General features: G+C 50.1%; 22 non-coding genes across 22 annotated transcripts; all 22 read left to right on the top strand.

Annotated features, from left to right (window-relative positions):
- Positions 1-438: 438 nt before the first annotated feature.
- trnaa-agc (transfer RNA alanine (anticodon AGC)) lies at positions 439-511 on the top strand. The gene has a single exon. It is a non-coding gene; the product is annotated as a tRNA-Ala (tRNA).
- A 681-nt stretch (positions 512-1,192) lies between these two features.
- On the top strand, positions 1,193-1,265 carry trnaa-ugc (transfer RNA alanine (anticodon UGC)). Its single transcript has one exon. It is a non-coding gene; the product is annotated as a tRNA-Ala (tRNA).
- Positions 1,266-1,947: 682 nt separating this feature from the next.
- Positions 1,948-2,029, top strand: trnas-gcu (transfer RNA serine (anticodon GCU)). Its single transcript has one exon. It is a non-coding gene; the product is annotated as a tRNA-Ser (tRNA).
- Positions 2,030-3,309: 1,280 nt separating this feature from the next.
- trnaa-ugc (transfer RNA alanine (anticodon UGC)) lies at positions 3,310-3,382 on the top strand. Its single transcript has one exon. It is a non-coding gene; the product is annotated as a tRNA-Ala (tRNA).
- Positions 3,383-4,064: 682 nt separating this feature from the next.
- On the top strand, positions 4,065-4,146 carry trnas-gcu (transfer RNA serine (anticodon GCU)). Its single transcript has one exon. It is a non-coding gene; the product is annotated as a tRNA-Ser (tRNA).
- Positions 4,147-4,672: 526 nt separating this feature from the next.
- Positions 4,673-4,745, top strand: trnaa-agc (transfer RNA alanine (anticodon AGC)). The gene has a single exon. It is a non-coding gene; the product is annotated as a tRNA-Ala (tRNA).
- A 681-nt stretch (positions 4,746-5,426) lies between these two features.
- trnaa-ugc (transfer RNA alanine (anticodon UGC)) lies at positions 5,427-5,499 on the top strand. The gene has a single exon. It is a non-coding gene; the product is annotated as a tRNA-Ala (tRNA).
- A 682-nt stretch (positions 5,500-6,181) lies between these two features.
- On the top strand, positions 6,182-6,263 carry trnas-gcu (transfer RNA serine (anticodon GCU)). Its single transcript has one exon. It is a non-coding gene; the product is annotated as a tRNA-Ser (tRNA).
- Positions 6,264-6,789: 526 nt separating this feature from the next.
- On the top strand, positions 6,790-6,862 carry trnaa-agc (transfer RNA alanine (anticodon AGC)). The gene has a single exon. It is a non-coding gene; the product is annotated as a tRNA-Ala (tRNA).
- A 681-nt stretch (positions 6,863-7,543) lies between these two features.
- Positions 7,544-7,616, top strand: trnaa-ugc (transfer RNA alanine (anticodon UGC)). The gene has a single exon. It is a non-coding gene; the product is annotated as a tRNA-Ala (tRNA).
- A 682-nt stretch (positions 7,617-8,298) lies between these two features.
- Positions 8,299-8,380, top strand: trnas-gcu (transfer RNA serine (anticodon GCU)). The gene has a single exon. It is a non-coding gene; the product is annotated as a tRNA-Ser (tRNA).
- Positions 8,381-8,906: 526 nt separating this feature from the next.
- On the top strand, positions 8,907-8,979 carry trnaa-agc (transfer RNA alanine (anticodon AGC)). Its single transcript has one exon. It is a non-coding gene; the product is annotated as a tRNA-Ala (tRNA).
- A 681-nt stretch (positions 8,980-9,660) lies between these two features.
- trnaa-ugc (transfer RNA alanine (anticodon UGC)) lies at positions 9,661-9,733 on the top strand. Its single transcript has one exon. It is a non-coding gene; the product is annotated as a tRNA-Ala (tRNA).
- Positions 9,734-10,415: 682 nt separating this feature from the next.
- On the top strand, positions 10,416-10,497 carry trnas-gcu (transfer RNA serine (anticodon GCU)). Its single transcript has one exon. It is a non-coding gene; the product is annotated as a tRNA-Ser (tRNA).
- A 526-nt stretch (positions 10,498-11,023) lies between these two features.
- trnaa-agc (transfer RNA alanine (anticodon AGC)) lies at positions 11,024-11,096 on the top strand. Its single transcript has one exon. It is a non-coding gene; the product is annotated as a tRNA-Ala (tRNA).
- Positions 11,097-11,777: 681 nt separating this feature from the next.
- On the top strand, positions 11,778-11,850 carry trnaa-ugc (transfer RNA alanine (anticodon UGC)). Its single transcript has one exon. It is a non-coding gene; the product is annotated as a tRNA-Ala (tRNA).
- Positions 11,851-12,532: 682 nt separating this feature from the next.
- trnas-gcu (transfer RNA serine (anticodon GCU)) lies at positions 12,533-12,614 on the top strand. Its single transcript has one exon. It is a non-coding gene; the product is annotated as a tRNA-Ser (tRNA).
- Positions 12,615-13,140: 526 nt separating this feature from the next.
- On the top strand, positions 13,141-13,213 carry trnaa-agc (transfer RNA alanine (anticodon AGC)). The gene has a single exon. It is a non-coding gene; the product is annotated as a tRNA-Ala (tRNA).
- Positions 13,214-13,894: 681 nt separating this feature from the next.
- trnaa-ugc (transfer RNA alanine (anticodon UGC)) lies at positions 13,895-13,967 on the top strand. The gene has a single exon. It is a non-coding gene; the product is annotated as a tRNA-Ala (tRNA).
- Positions 13,968-14,649: 682 nt separating this feature from the next.
- On the top strand, positions 14,650-14,731 carry trnas-gcu (transfer RNA serine (anticodon GCU)). The gene has a single exon. It is a non-coding gene; the product is annotated as a tRNA-Ser (tRNA).
- A 526-nt stretch (positions 14,732-15,257) lies between these two features.
- trnaa-agc (transfer RNA alanine (anticodon AGC)) lies at positions 15,258-15,330 on the top strand. The gene has a single exon. It is a non-coding gene; the product is annotated as a tRNA-Ala (tRNA).
- A 681-nt stretch (positions 15,331-16,011) lies between these two features.
- On the top strand, positions 16,012-16,084 carry trnaa-ugc (transfer RNA alanine (anticodon UGC)). The gene has a single exon. It is a non-coding gene; the product is annotated as a tRNA-Ala (tRNA).
- The last annotated feature ends 413 nt before the right edge of the window (positions 16,085-16,497 follow it).

Below are 16,497 nucleotides of genomic sequence, written 5' to 3'. Positions count from 1 at the left end.
TATTCACTTTAGTTCACCACGTGGTCTTGTTGCACAGGTCATGTTAAAGAGAATGGTCTGCTAATATAGTAGCAGAAAGACGTTCTGCTTCCAGAATAGCAACATTCCTAATGGCCCACTTGCCCTACACTGAAAACCAAGGGGAGGAGGTCGGTAAGCATATTGATTAGAACCACCTCCCTCAGTTGGCTTCATTCAACGTGAATTAGCAGTGGCTCTAGTCCACAGTCCCTTGGATGTCCAGTCTCCTCAGTCTGTCTCTAAGGCTGATGGCATTCAGTCACGTTAGCATGACAGTGGATTGTCAGCGAGCCGCCTTAGTCTCTTAGCCAGCTCCTGGGCGCTTTGCAGATTTCAGGATTTGTGCCCCTTCCCTATTTTGATCATACAGCCAGTATGGACAAAGTGTAGACTGTAATAAGTAAGACATGTGGCACAGGGGAGTTAGCTCAAATGGTAGAGCGCTCGCTTAGCATGCGAGAGGTAGCGGGATCGATGCCCGCATTCTCCATTTGACACTTTGCTAGTCAGTGTCCCAATTGAATGCATGTGGCTTCCTTTGGCAAATCTTTATTTCACAGGTGTCGAACTCCAGGCCTCGAGGGCCGGTGTCCTGCAGGTTTCAGATGTATTCTTTATCCATCATAGGGGATTCAAATGGCTAAATTACCTCCTCAATATTTCTTGAAGTTCTCCAGAGGCCTGGTAATGAACTAATCATTGGATTCAGGTGTGTTGACCCAGGGTGATATCTAAAACCTGCAGGACACCGGCCCTCGAGGCCTGGAGTTGGACACCCCAGGTTTATTTGCACTTCTCCGCTCACTACCTTTCAGGTACTATCAGGTTAACGCTGGCTTCAAACCTCATCAATGTTTGACCATATGAAGTGATTGTCTCCCCTCTTACCCTCACAATAATGGCCGATGGCAGCAAAGAGTCCCCCGGCCCAGTCTGACATCTGTTTTCTCCAGAAGCAGCTGAAAGGGGCTTCCAGTGAAACTCTCCTGGCGTACTGCGTAGGGCCCAGACTTGAATCGCTCGGAAATGTCTCGTGTGAGTTACGATTGCACCAAAGGGTCTTGTTGTAGTTGACATGCCCAGAAAACATTGAAAGGGAGGTGTTGTGATTAGATCCACCTGAGCTGAAGCTCCGTATGGTACGATGAAGCTGCAGTGCTCAACCCTCAATGGGGAATTAGCTCAAATGGTAGAGCGCTCGCTTTGCATGTGAGAGGCAGCGGGATCGATACCCGCATTCTCCAGGACCCTTTTGCACGTCCGCGAGGAGACCCCGAGCCAAGTGTGTACCCAATCCATTGGGCGTGGGTGGAGAGCAAATTCAGGGGTGATTTGTCACACAAGGATAGCAGCAAGTGCGAAAAGCAAGCTTTAGAAGACGGTAGTGAGAGCTGCTCTGATGTGTGGCACAGATGGAGTCTGCAGAGTTGAAGATGCTAAGCTTTTGCTTGGGAGTGTCCAGGATGGAACAGATGCGAAATGACCATGTGCGAGGGACAGCTGGGGTTGAGCCGTTTGAAGACGACGTTAGGCCAGCAAGGCTGAGGTGATTTGCACATGTGCAGAGGAGGGATATAAGATATACTGGGAAAAGGGTGTTAAATACGGAGCTGCTGGGCAGGAGAATAAGAGAAAGACCAAAGACAACGTTCATAGACGTAGCCAAGTAGGACATGCAGAGGGTTGGTGTGACAGAGGAGAATGCTAGGGGCAGGGTGAGATGGAGGCAGACGATCCACTCTGGCAACCCCCAAGAAGAAAAGGCTCAAAGAAGAAGCCAGCATCACTCCAGGCTTCTACCAAAGTGTTACGCAGCCCCTCGTCGGGGATCTGAAGTCAATCTCCCTGCGTCCATACACCAGCGATCAGCTCACACATTATCCCTCGTAAATTCCCAATGCTACTGGCAAAGAGCAGCGTGGGGCAGATGAGGTGGCCGAGAGGTTAAGGCGATGGACTGCTAATCCATTGTGCTGTGCACGCGTGGGTTTGAATCCCATCCTCGTCGAGAGCTCTTTCAGCTTATGTTGATGCATCTTGTCAGTGTAAGATTGGCTGCCAAAGCAGGCATGATGCAATGCTCTTCTTTGGCTGAGTATTCACTTTAGTTCACCACGTGGTCTTGTTGCACAGGTCATGTTAAAGAGAATGGTCTGCTAATATAGTAGCAGAAAGACGTTCTGCTTCCAGAATAGCAACATTCCTAATGGCCCACTTGCCCTACACTGAAAACCAAGGGGAGGAGGTCGGTAAGCATATTGATTAGAACCACCTCCCTCAGTTGGCTTCATTCAATGTGAATTAGCAGTGGCTCTAGTCCACAGTCCCTTGGATGTCCAGTCTCCTCAGTCTGTCTCTAAGGCTGATGGCATTCAGTCACGTTAGCATGACAGAGGATTGTCAGCGAGCCGCCTTAGTCTCTTAGCCAGCTCCTGGGCGCTTTGCAGATTTCAGGATTTGTGCCCCTTCCCTATTTTGATCATACAGCCAGTATGGACAAAGTGTAGACTGTAATAAGTAAGACATGTGGCACAGGGGAGTTAGCTCAAATGGTAGAGCGCTTGCTTAGCATGCGAGAGGTAGCGGGATCGATGCCCGCATTCTCCATTTGACACTTTGCTAATCAGTGTCCCAATTGAATGCATGTGGCTTCCTTTGGCAAATCTTTATTTCACAGGTGTCGAACTCCAGGCCTCGAGCGCCGGTGTCCTGCAGGTTTCAGATGTATTCTTTATCCATCATAGGGGATTCAAATGGCTAAATTACCTCCTCAATATTTCTTGAAGTTCTCCAGAGGCCTGGTAATGAACTAATCATTGGATTCAGGTGTGTTGACCCAGGGTGATATCTAAAACCTGCAGGACACCGGCCCTCGAGGCCTGGAGTTGGACACCCCAGGTTTATTTGCACTTCTCCGCTCACTACCTTTCAGGTACTATCAGGTTAACGCTGGCTTCAAACCTCATCAATGTTTGACCATATGAAGTGATTGTCTCCCCTCTTACCCTCACAATAATGGCCGATGGCAGCAAAGAGTCCCCCGGCCCAGTCTGACATCTGTTTTGTCCAGAAGCAGCTGAAAGGGGCTTCCAGTGAAACTCTCCTGGCGTACTGCGTAGGGCCCAGACTTGAATCGCTCGGAAATGTCTCGTGTGAGTTACGATTGCACCAAAGGGTCTTGTTGTAGTTGACATGCCCAGAAAACATTGAAAGGGAGGTGTTGTGATTAGATCCACCTGAGCTGAAGCTCCGTATGGCACGATGAAGCTGCAGTGCTCAACCCTCAAGGGGGAATTAGCTCAAATGGTAGAGCGCTCGCTTTGCATGTGAGAGGCAGCGGGATCGATACCCGCATTCTCCAGGACCCTTTTGCACGTCCGCGAGGAGACCCCGAGCCAAGTGTGTACCCAATCCATTGGGCGTGGGTGGAGAGCAAATTCAGGGGTGATTTGTCACACAAGGATAGCAGCAAGTGCGAAAAGCAAGCTTTAGAAGACGGTAGTGAGAGCTGCTCTGATGTGTGGCACAGATGGAGTCTGCAGAGTTGAAGATGCTAAGCTTTTGCTTGGGAGTGTCCAGGATGGAACAGATGCGAAATGACCATGTGCGAGGGACAGCTGGGGTAGAGCCGTTTGCAGACGACGTTAGGCCAGCAAGGCTGAGGTGATTTGCGCATGTGCAGAGGAGGGATATAAGATATACTGGGAAAAGGGTGTTAAATACGGAGCTGCTGGGCAGGAGAATAAGAGAAAGACCAAAGACAACGTTCATAGATGTAGCCAAGTAGGACATGCAGAGGGTTGGTGTGACAGAGGAGAATGCTAGGGGCAGGGTGAGATGGAGGCAGACGATCCACTCTGGCAACCCCCAAGAAGAACAGGCTCAAAGAAGAAGCCAGCATCACTCCAGGCTTCTACCAAAGTGTTACGCAGCCCCTCGTCGGGGATCTGGAGTCAATCTCCCTGCGTCCATACACCAGCGATCAGCTCACACATTATCCCTCGTAAATTCCCAATGCTACTGGCAAAGAGCAGCGTGGGGCAGATGAGGTGGCCGAGAGGTTAAGGCGATGGACTGCTAATCCATTGTGCTGTGCACGCGTGGGTTCGAATCCCATCCTCGTCGAGAGCTCTTTCAGCTTATGTTGATGCATCTTGTCAGTGTAAGATTGGCTGCCAAAGCAGGCATGATGCAATGCTCTTCTTTGGCTGAGTATTCACTTTAGTTCACCACGTGGTCTTGTTGCACAGGTCATGTTAAAGAGAATGGTCTGCTAATATAGTAGCAGAAAGACGTTCTGCTTCCAGAATAGCAACATTCCTAATGGCCCACTTGCCCTACACTGAAAACCAAGGGGAGGAGGTCGGTAAGCATATTGATTAGAACCACCTCCCTCAGTTGGCTTCATTCAATGTGAATTAGCAGTGGCTCTAGTCCACAGTCCCTTGGATGTCCAGTCTCCTCAGTCTGTCTCTAAGGCTGATGGCATTCAGTCACGTTAGCATGACAGAGGATTGTCAGCGAGCCGCCTTAGTCTCTTAGCCAGCTCCTGGGCGCTTTGCAGATTTCAGGATTTGTGCCCCTTCCCTATTTTGATCATACAGCCAGTATGGACAAAGTGTAGACTGTAATAAGTAAGACATGTGGCACAGGGGAGTTAGCTCAAATGGTAGAGCGCTCGCTTAGCATGCGAGAGGTAGCGGGATCGATGCCCGCATTCTCCATTTGACACTTTGCTAGTCAGTGTCCCAATTGAATGCATGTGGCTTCCTTTGGCAAATCTTTATTTCACAGGTGTCGAACTCCAGGCCTCGAGGGCCGGTGTCCTGCAGGTTTCAGATGTATTCTTTATCCATCATAGGGGATTCAAATGGCTAAATTACCTCCTCAATATTTCTTGAAGTTCTCCAGAGGCCTGGTAATGAACTAATCATTGGATTCAGGTGTGTTGACCCAGGGTGATATCTAAAACCTGCAGGACACCGGCCCTCGAGGCCTGGAGTTGGACACCCCAGGTTTATTTGCACTTCTCCGCTCACTACCTTTCAGGTACTATCAGGTTAACGCTGGCTTCAAACCTCATCAATGTTTGACCATATGAAGTGATTGTCTCCCCTCTTACCCTCACAATAATGGCCGATGGCAGCAAAGAGTCCCCCGGCCCAGTCTGACATCTGTTTTCTCCAGAAGCAGCTGAAAGGGGCTTCCAGTGAAACTCTCCTGGCGTACTGCGTAGGGCCCAGACTTGAATCGCTCGGAAATGTCTCGTGTGAGTTACGATTGCACCAAAGGGTCTTGTTGTAGTTGACATGCCCAGAAAACATTGAAAGGGAGGTGTTGTGATTAGATCCACCTGAGCTGAAGCTCCGTATGGCACGATGAAGCTGCAGTGCTCAACCCTCAATGGGGAATTAGCTCAAATGGTAGAGCGCTCGCTTTGCATGTGAGAGGCAGCGGGATCGATACCCGCATTCTCCAGGACCCTTTTGCACGTCCGCGAGGAGACCCCGAGCCAAGTGTGTACCCAATCCATTGGGCGTGGGTGGAGAGCAAATTCAGGGGTGATTTGTCACACAAGGATAGCAGCAAGTGCGAAAAGCAAGCTTTAGAAGACGGTAGTGAGAGCTGCTCTGATGTGTGGCACAGATGGAGTCTGCAGAGTTGAAGATGCTAAGCTTTTGCTTGGGAGTGTCCAGGATGGAACAGATGCGAAATGACCATGTGCGAGGGACAGCTGGGGTAGAGCCGTTTGCAGACGACGTTAGGCCAGCAAGGCTGAGGTGATTTGCGCATGTGCAGAGGAGGGATATAAGATATACTGGGAAAAGGGTGTTAAATACGGAGCTGCTGGGCAGGAGAATAAGAGAAAGACCAAAGACAACGTTCATAGATGTAGCCAAGTAGGACATGCAGAGGGTTGGTGTGACAGAGGAGAATGCTAGGGGCAGGGTGAGATGGAGGCAGACGATCCACTCTGGCAACCCCCAAGAAGAACAGGCTCAAAGAAGAAGCCAGCATCACTCCAGGCTTCTACCAAAGTGTTACGCAGCCCCTCGTCGGGGATCTGGAGTCAATCTCCCTGCGTCCATACACCAGCGATCAGCTCACACATTATCCCTCGTAAATTCCCAATGCTACTGGCAAAGAGCAGCGTGGGGCAGATGAGGTGGCCGAGAGGTTAAGGCGATGGACTGCTAATCCATTGTGCTGTGCACGCGTGGGTTCGAATCCCATCCTCGTCGAGAGCTCTTTCAGCTTATGTTGATGCATCTTGTCAGTGTAAGATTGGCTGCCAAAGCAGGCATGATGCAATGCTCTTCTTTGGCTGAGTATTCACTTTAGTTCACCACGTGGTCTTGTTGCACAGGTCATGTTAAAGAGAATGGTCTGCTAATATAGTAGCAGAAAGACGTTCTGCTTCCAGAATAGCAACATTCCTAATGGCCCACTTGCCCTACACTGAAAACCAAGGGGAGGAGGTCGGTAAGCATATTGATTAGAACCACCTCCCTCAGTTGGCTTCATTCAATGTGAATTAGCAGTGGCTCTAGTCCACAGTCCCTTGGATGTCCAGTCTCCTCAGTCTGTCTCTAAGGCTGATGGCATTCAGTCACGTTAGCATGACAGAGGATTGTCAGCGAGCCGCCTTAGTCTCTTAGCCAGCTCCTGGGCGCTTTGCAGATTTCAGGATTTGTGCCCCTTCCCTATTTTGATCATACAGCAAGTATGGACAAAGTGTAGACTGTAATAAGTAAGACATGTGGCACAGGGGAGTTAGCTCAAATGGTAGAGCGCTCGCTTAGCATGCGAGAGGTAGCGGGATCGATGCCCGCATTCTCCATTTGACACTTTGCTAGTCAGTGTCCCAATTGAATGCATGTGGCTTCCTTTGGCAAATCTTTATTTCACAGGTGTCGAACTCCAGGCCTCGAGGGCCGGTGTCCTGCAGGTTTCAGATGTATTCTTTATCCATCATAGGGGATTCAAATGGCTAAATTACCTCCTCAATATTTCTTGAAGTTCTCCAGAGGCCTGGTAATGAACTAATCATTGGATTCAGGTGTGTTGACCCAGGGTGATATCTAAACCCTGCAGGACACCGGCCCTCGAGGCCTGGAGTTGGACACCCCAGGTTTATTTGCACTTCTCCGCTCACTACCTTTCAGGTACTATCAGGTTAACGCTGGCTTCAAACCTCATCAATGTTTGACCATATGAAGTGATTGTCTCCCCTCTTACCCTCACAATAATGGCCGATGGCAGCAAAGAGTCCCCCGGCCCAGTCTGACATCTGTTTTCTCCAGAAGCAGCTGAAAGGGGCTTCCAGTGAAACTCTCCTGGCGTACTGCGTAGGGCCCAGACTTGAATCGCTCGGAAATGTCTCGTGTGAGTTACGATTGCACCAAAGGGTCTTGTTGTAGTTGACATGCCCAGAAAACATTGAAAGGGAGGTGTTGTGATTAGATCCACCTGAGCTGAAGCTCCGTATGGCACGATGAAGCTGCAGTGCTCAACCCTCAATGGGGAATTAGCTCAAATGGTAGAGCGCTCGCTTTGCATGTGAGAGGCAGCGGGATCGATACCCGCATTCTCCAGGACCCTTTTGCACGTCCGCGAGGAGACCCCGAGCCAAGTGTGTAGCCAATCCATTGGGCGTGGGTGGAGAGCAAATTCAGGGGTGATTTGTCACACAAGGATAGCAGCAAGTGCGAAAGGCAAGCTTTAGAAGACGGTAGTGAGAGCTGCTCTGATGTGTGGCACAGATGGAGTCTGCAGAGTTGAAGATGCTAAGCTTTTGCTTGGGAGTGTCCAGGATGGAACAGATGCGAAATGACCATGTGCGAGGGACAGCTGGGGTAGAGCCGTTTGCAGACGACGTTAGGCCAGCAAGGCTGAGGTGATTTGCGCATGTGCAGAGGAGGGATATAAGATATACTGGGAAAAGGGTGTTAAATACGGAGCTGCTGGGCAGGAGAATAAGAGAAAGACCAAAGACAACGTTCATAGACGTAGCCAAGTAGGACATGCAGAGGGTTGGTGTGACAGAGGAGAATGCTAGGGGCAGGGTGAGATGGAGGCAGACGATCCACTCTGGCAACCCCCAAGAAGAACAGGCTCAAAGAAGAAGCCAGCATCACTCCAGGCTTCTACCAAAGTGTTACGCAGCCCCTCGTCGGGGATCTGGAGTCAATCTCCCTGCGTCCATACACCAGCGATCAGCTCACACATTATCCCTCGTAAATTCCCAATGCTACTGGCAAAGAGCAGCGTGGGGCAGATGAGGTGGCCGAGAGGTTAAGGCGATGGACTGCTAATCCATTGTGCTGTGCACGCGTGGGTTCGAATCCCATCCTCGTCGAGAGCTCTTTCTGCTTATGTTGATGCATCTTGTCAGTGTAAGATTGGCTGCCAAAGCAGGCATGATGCAATGCTCTTCTTTGGCTGAGTATTCACTTTAGTTCACCACGTGGTCTTGTTGCACAGGTCATGTTAAAGAGAATGGTCTGCTAATATAGTAGCAGAAAGACGTTCTGCTTCCAGAATAGCAACATTCCTAATGGCCCACTTGCCCTACACTGAAAACCAAGGGGAGGAGGTCGGTAAGCATATTGATTAGAACCACCTCCCTCAGTTGGCTTCATTCAACGTGAATTAGCAGTGGCTCTAGTCCACAGTCCCTTGGATGTCCAGTCTCCTCAGTCTGTCTCTAAGGCTGATGGCATTCAGTCACGTTAGCATGACAGTGGATTGTCAGCGAGCCGCCTTAGTCTCTTAGCCAGCTCCTGGGAGCTTTGCAGATTTCAGGATTTGTGCCCCTTCCCTATTTTGATCATACAGCCAGTATGGACAAAGTGTAGACTGTAATAAGTAAGACATGTGGCACAGGGGAGTTAGCTCAAATGGTAGAGCGCTCGCTTAGCATGCGAGAGGTAGCGGGATCGATGCCCGCATTCTCCATTTGACACTTTGCTAGTCAGTGTCCCAATTGAATGCATGTGGCTTCCTTTGGCAAATCTTTATTTCACAGGTGTCGAACTCCAGGCCTCGAGGGCCGGTGTCCTGCAGGTTTCAGATGTATTCTTTATCCATCATAGGGGATTCAAATGGCTAAATTACCTCCTCAATATTTCTTGAAGTTCTCCAGAGGCCTGGTAATGAACTAATCATTGGATTCAGGTGTGTTGACCCAGGGTGATATCTAAACCCTGCAGGACACCGGCCCTCGAGGCCTGGAGTTGGACACCCCAGGTTTATTTGCACTTCTCCGCTCACTACCTTTCAGGTACTATCAGGTTAACGCTGGCTTCAAACCTCATCAATGTTTGACCATATGAAGTGATTGTCTCCCCTCTTACCCTCACAATAATGGCCGATGGCAGCAAAGAGTCCCCCGGCCCAGTCTGACATCTGTTTTCTCCAGAAGCAGCTGAAAGGGGCTTCCAGTGAAACTCTCCTGGCGTACTGCGTAGGGCCCAGACTTGAATCGCTCGGAAATGTCTCGTGTGAGTTACGATTGCACCAAAGGGTCTTGTTGTAGTTGACATGCCCAGAAAACATTGAAAGGGAGGTGTTGTGATTAGATCCACCTGAGCTGAAGCTCCGTATGGCACGATGAAGCTGCAGTGCTCAACCCTCAATGGGGAATTAGCTCAAATGGTAGAGCGCTCGCTTTGCATGTGAGAGGCAGCGGGATCGATACCCGCATTCTCCAGGACCCTTTTGCACGTCCGCGAGGAGACCCCGAGCCAAGTGTGTACCCAATCCATTGGGCGTGGGTGGAGAGCAAATTCAGGGGTGATTTGTCACACAAGGATAGCAGCAAGTGCGAAAGGCAAGCTTTAGAAGACGGTAGTGAGAGCTGCTCTGATGTGTGGCACAGATGGAGTCTGCAGAGTTGAAGATGCTAAGCTTTTGCTTGGGAGTGTCCAGGATGGAACAGATGCGAAATGACCATGTGCGAGGGACAGCTGGGGTAGAGCCGTTTGCAGACGACGTTAGGCCAGCAAGGCTGAGGTGATTTGCGCATGTGCAGAGGAGGGATATAAGATATACTGGGAAAAGGGTGTTAAATACGGAGCTGCTGGGCAGGAGAATAAGAGAAAGACCAAAGACAACGTTCATAGACGTAGCCAAGTAGGACATGCAGAGGGTTGGTGTGACAGAGGAGAATGCTAGGGGCAGGGTGAGATGGAGGCAGACGATCCACTCTGGCAACCCCCAAGAAGAACAGGCTCAAAGAAGAAGCCAGCATCACTCCAGGCTTCTACCAAAGTGTTACGCAGCCCCTCGTCGGGGATCTGGAGTCAATCTCCCTGCGTCCATACACCAGCGATCAGCTCACACATTATCCCTCGTAAATTCCCAATGCTACTGGCAAAGAGCAGCGTGGGGCAGATGAGGTGGCCGAGAGGTTAAGGCGATGGACTGCTAATCCATTGTGCTGTGCACGCGTGGGTTCGAATCCCATCCTCGTCGAGAGCTCTTTCTGCTTATGTTGATGCATCTTGTCAGTGTAAGATTGGCTGCCAAAGCAGGCATGATGCAATGCTCTTCTTTGGCTGAGTATTCACTTTAGTTCACCACGTGGTCTTGTTGCACAGGTCATGTTAAAGAGAATGGTCTGCTAATATAGTAGCAGAAAGACGTTCTGCTTCCAGAATAGCAACATTCCTAATGGCCCACTTGCCCTACACTGAAAACCAAGGGGAGGAGGTCGGTAAGCATATTGATTAGAACCACCTCCCTCAGTTGGCTTCATTCAACGTGAATTAGCAGTGGCTCTAGTCCACAGTCCCTTGGATGTCCAGTCTCCTCAGTCTGTCTCTAAGGCTGATGGCATTCAGTCACGTTAGCATGACAGTGGATTGTCAGCGAGCCGCCTTAGTCTCTTAGCCAGCTCCTGGGCGCTTTGCAGATTTCAGGATTTGTGCCCCTTCCCTATTTTGATCATACAGCCAGTATGGACAAAGTGTAGACTGTAATAAGTAAGACATGTGGCACAGGGGAGTTAGCTCAAATGGTAGAGCGCTCGCTTAGCATGCGAGAGGTAGCGGGATCGATGCCCGCATTCTCCATTTGACACTTTGCTAGTCAGTGTCCCAATTGAATGCATGTGGCTTCCTTTGGCAAATCTTTATTTCACAGGTGTCGAACTCCAGGCCTCGAGGGCCGGTGTCCTGCAGGTTTCAGATGTATTCTTTATCCATCATAGGGGATTCAAATGGCTAAATTACCTCCTCAATATTTCTTGAAGTTCTCCAGAGGCCTGGTAATGAACTAATCATTGGATTCAGGTGTGTTGACCCAGGGTGATATCTAAACCCTGCAGGACACCGGCCCTCGAGGCCTGGAGTTGGACACCCCAGGTTTATTTGCACTTCTCCGCTCACTACCTTTCAGGTACTATCAGGTTAACGCTGGCTTCAAACCTCATCAATGTTTGACCATATGAAGTGATTGTCTCCCCTCTTACCCTCACAATAATGGCCGATGGCAGCAAAGAGTCCCCCGGCCCAGTCTGACATCTGTTTTCTCCAGAAGCAGCTGAAAGGGGCTTCCAGTGAAACTCTCCTGGCGTACTGCGTAGGGCCCAGACTTGAATCGCTCGGAAATGTCTCGTGTGAGTTACGATTGCACCAAAGGGTCTTGTTGTAGTTGACATGCCCAGAAAACATTGAAAGGGAGGTGTTGTGATTAGATCCACCTGAGCTGAAGCTCCGTATGGCACGATGAAGCTGCAGTGCTCAACCCTCAATGGGGAATTAGCTCAAATGGTAGAGCGCTCGCTTTGCATGTGAGAGGCAGCGGGATCGATACCCGCATTCTCCAGGACCCTTTTGCACGTCCGCGAGGAGACCCCGAGCCAAGTGTGTAGCCAATCCATTGGGCGTGGGTGGAGAGCAAATTCAGGGGTGATTTATCACACAAGGATAGCAGCAAGTGCGAAAGGCAAGCTTTAGAAGACGGTAGTGAGAGCTGCTCTGATGTGTGGCACAGAGGGAGTCTGCAGAGTTGAAGATGCTAAGCTTTTGCTTGGGAGTGTCCAGGATGGAACAGATGCGAAATGACCATGTGCGAGGGACAGCTGGGGTAGAGCCGTTTGCAGACGACGTTAGGCCAGCAAGGCTGAGGTGATTTGCACATGTGCAGAGGAGGGATATAAGATATACTGGGAAAAGGGTGTTAAATACGGAGCTGCTGGGCAGGAGAATAAGAGAAAGACCAAAGACAACGTTCATAGACGTAGCCAAGTAGGACATGCAGAGGGTTGGTGTGACAGAGGAGAATGCTAGGGGCAGGGTGAGATGGAGGCAGACGATCCACTCTGGCAACCCCCAAGAAGAACAGGCTCAAAGAAGAAGCCAGCATCACTCCAGGCTTCTACCAAAGTGTTACGCAGCCCCTCGTCGGGGATCTGGAGTCAATCTCCCTGCGTCCATACACCAGCGATCAGCGCACACATTATCCCTCGTAAATTCCCAATGCTACTGGCAAAGAGCAGCGTGGGGCAGATGAGGTGGCCGAGAGGTTAAGGCGATGGACTGCTAATCCATTGTGCTGTGCACGCGTGGGTTCGAATCCCATCCTCGTCGAGAGCTCTTTCAGCTTATGTTGATGCATCTTGTCAGTGTAAGATTGGCTGCCAAAGCAGGCATGATGCAATGCTCTTCTTTGGCTGAGTATTCACTTTAGTTCACCACGTGGTCTTGTTGCACAGGTCATGTTAAAGAGAATGGTCTGCTAATATAGTAGCAGAAAGACGTTCTGCTTCCAGAATAGCAACATTCCTAATGGCCCACTTGCCCTACACTGAAAACCAAGGGGAGGAGGTCGGTAAGCATATTGATTAGAACCACCTCCCTCAGTTGGCTTCATTCAACGTGAATTAGCAGTGGCTCTAGTCCACAGTCCCTTGGATGTCCAGTCTCCTCAGTCTGTCTCTAAGGCTGATGGCATTCAGTCACGTTAGCATGACAGTGGATTGTCAGCGAGCCGCCTTAGTCTCTTAGCCAGCTCCTGGGCGCTTTGCAGATTTCAGGATTTGTGCCCCTTCCCTATTTTGATCATACAGCCAGTATGGACAAAGTGTAGACTGTAATAAGTAAGACATGTGGCACAGGGGAGTTAGCTCAAATGGTAGAGCGCTCGCTTAGCATGCGAGAGGTAGCGGGATCGATGCCCGCATTCTCCATTTGACACTTTGCTAGTCAGTGTCCCAATTGAATGCATGTGGCTTCCTTTGGCAAATCTTTATTTCACAGGTGTCGAACTCCAGGCCTCGAGGGCCGGTGTCCTGCAGGTTTCAGATGTATTCTTTATCCATCATAGGGGATTCAAATGGCTAAATTACCTCCTCAATATTTCTTGAAGTTCTCCAGAGGCCTGGTAATGAACTAATCATTGGATTCAGGTGTGTTGACCCAGGGTGATATCTAAACCCTGCAGGACACCGGCCCTCGAGGCCTGGAGTTGGACACCCCAGGTTTATTTGCACTTCTCCGCTCACTACCTTTCAGGTACTATCAGGTTAACGCTGGCTTCAAACCTCATCAATGTTTGACCATATGAAGTGATTGTCTCCCCTCTTACCCTCACAATAATGGCCGATGGCAGCAAAGAGTCCCCCGGCCCAGTCTGACATCTGTTTTCTCCAGAAGCAGCTGAAAGGGGCTTCCAGTGAAACTCTCCTGGCGTACTGCGTAGGGCCCAGACTTGAATCGCTCGGAAATGTCTCGTGTGAGTTACGATTGCACCAAAGGGTCTTGTTGTAGTTGACATGCCCAGAAAACATTGAAAGGGAGGTGTTGTGATTAGATCCACCTGAGCTGAAGCTCCGTATGGCACGATGAAGCTGCAGTGCTCAACCCTCAATGGGGAATTAGCTCAAATGGTAGAGCGCTCGCTTTGCATGTGAGAGGCAGCGGGATCGATACCCGCATTCTCCAGGACCCTTTTGCACGTCCGCGAGGAGACCCCGAGCCAAGTGTGTAGCCAATCCATTGGGCGTGGGTGGAGAGCAAATTCAGGGGTGATTTATCACACAAGGATAGCAGCAAGTGCGAAAGGCAAGCTTTAGAAGACGGTAGTGAGAGCTGCTCTGATGTGTGGCACAGAGGGAGTCTGCAGAGTTGAAGATGCTAAGCTTTTGCTTGGGAGTGTCCAGGATGGAACAGATGCGAAATGACCATGTGCGAGGGACAGCTGGGGTAGAGCCGTTTGCAGACGACGTTAGGCCAGCAAGGCTGAGGTGATTTGCACATGTGCAGAGGAGGGATATAAGATATACTGGGAAAAGGGTGTTAAATACGGAGCTGCTGGGCAGGAGAATAAGAGAAAGACCAAAGACAACGTTCATAGACGTAGCCAAGTAGGACATGCAGAGGGTTGGTGTGACAGAGGAGAATGCTAGGGGCAGGGTGAGATGGAGGCAGACGATCCACTCTGGCAACCCCCAAGAAGAACAGGCTCAAAGAAGAAGCCAGCATCACTCCAGGCTTCTACCAAAGTGTTACGCAGCCCCTCGTCGGGGATCTGGAGTCAATCTCCCTGCGTCCATACACCAGCGATCAGCGCACACATTATCCCTCGTAAATTCCCAATGCTACTGGCAAAGAGCAGCGTGGGGCAGATGAGGTGGCCGAGAGGTTAAGGCGATGGACTGCTAATCCATTGTGCTGTGCACGCGTGGGTTCGAATCCCATCCTCGTCGAGAGCTCTTTCAGCTTATGTTGATGCATCTTGTCAGTGTAAGATTGGCTGCCAAAGCAGGCATGATGCAATGCTCTTCTTTGGCTGAGTATTCACTTTAGTTCACCACGTGGTCTTGTTGCACAGGTCATGTTAAAGAGAATGGTCTGCTAATATAGTAGCAGAAAGACGTTCTGCTTCCAGAATAGCAACATTCCTAATGGCCCACTTGCCCTACACTGAAAACCAAGGGGAGGAGGTCGGTAAGCATATTGATTAGAACCACCTCCCTCAGTTGGCTTCATTCAACGTGAATTAGCAGTGGCTCTAGTCCACAGTCCCTTGGATGTCCAGTCTCCTCAGTCTGTCTCTAAGGCTGATGGCATTCAGTCACGTTAGCATGACAGTGGATTGTCAGCGAGCCGCCTTAGTCTCTTAGCCAGCTCCTGGGCGCTTTGCAGATTTCAGGATTTGTGCCCCTTCCCTATTTTGATCATACAGCAAGTATGGACAAAGTGTAGACTGTAATAAGTAAGACATGTGGCACAGGGGAGTTAGCTCAACTGGTAGAGCGCTCGCTTAGCATGCGAGAGGTAGCGGGATCGATGCCCGCATTCTCCATTTGACACTTTGCTAGTCAGTGTCCCAATTGAATGCATGTGGCTTCCTTTGGCAAATCTTTATTTCACAGGTGTCGAACTCCAGGCCTCGAGGGCCGGTGTTCTGCAGGTTTCAGATGTATTCTTTATCCATCATAGGGGATTCAAATGGCTAAATTACCTCCTCAATATTTGTTGAAGTTCTCCAGAGGCCTGGTAATGAACTAATCATTGGATTCAGGTGTGTTGACCCAGGGTGATATGTAAAACCTGCAGGACACCGGCCCTCGAGGCCTGGAGTTGGACACCCCAGGTTTATTTGCACTTCTCCGCTCACTACCTTTCAGGTACTATCAGGTTAACGCTGGCTTCAAACCTCATCAATGTTTGACCATATGAAGTGATTGTCTCCCCTCTTACCCTCACAATAATGGCCGATGGCAGCAAAGAGTCCCCCGGCCCAGTCTGACATCTGTTTTCTCCAGAAGCAGCTGAAAGGGGCTTCCAGTGAAACTCTCCTGGCGTACTGCGTAGGGCCCAGACTTGAATCGCTCGGAAATGTCTCGTGTGAGTTACGATTGCACCAAAGGGTCTTGTTGTAGTTGACATGCCCAGAAAACATTGAAAGGGAGGTGTTGTGATTAGATCCACCTGAGCTGAAGCTCCGTATGGCACGATGAAGCTGCAGTGCTCAACCCTCAATGGGGAATTAGCTCAAATGGTAGAGCGCTCGCTTTGCATGTGAGAGGCAGCGGGATCGATACCCGCATTCTCCAGAACCCTTTTGCACGTCCGCGAGGAGACCCCGAGCCAAGTGTGTAGCCAATCCATTGGGCGTGGGTGGAGAGCAAATTCAGGGGTGATTTGTCACACAAGGATAGCAGCAAGTGCGAAAGGCAAGCTTTAGAAGACGGTAGTGAGAGCTGCTCTGATGTGTGGCACAGATGGAGTCTGCAGAGTTGAAGATGCTAAGCTTTTGCTTGGGAGTGTCCAGGATGGAACAGATGCGAAATGACCATGTGCGAGGGACAGCTGGGGTAGAGCCGTTTGCAGACGACGTTAGGCCAGCAAGGCTGAGGTGATTTGCGCATGTGCAGAGGAGGGATATAAGATATACTGGGAAAAGGGTGTTAAATACGGAGCTGCTGGGCAGGAGAATAAGAGAAAGACCAAAGACAACGTTCATAGA

Source organism: Perissodus microlepis, chromosome 12 (assembly GCF_051167445.1).
Source record: "Perissodus microlepis isolate ML-2025 ecotype Zambia chromosome 12, ASM5116744v1, whole genome shotgun sequence".
Classification (NCBI taxonomy): domain Eukaryota; kingdom Metazoa; phylum Chordata; class Actinopteri; order Cichliformes; family Cichlidae; genus Perissodus; species Perissodus microlepis.
This window is presented reverse-complemented; position numbering and strand designations above follow the sequence as displayed.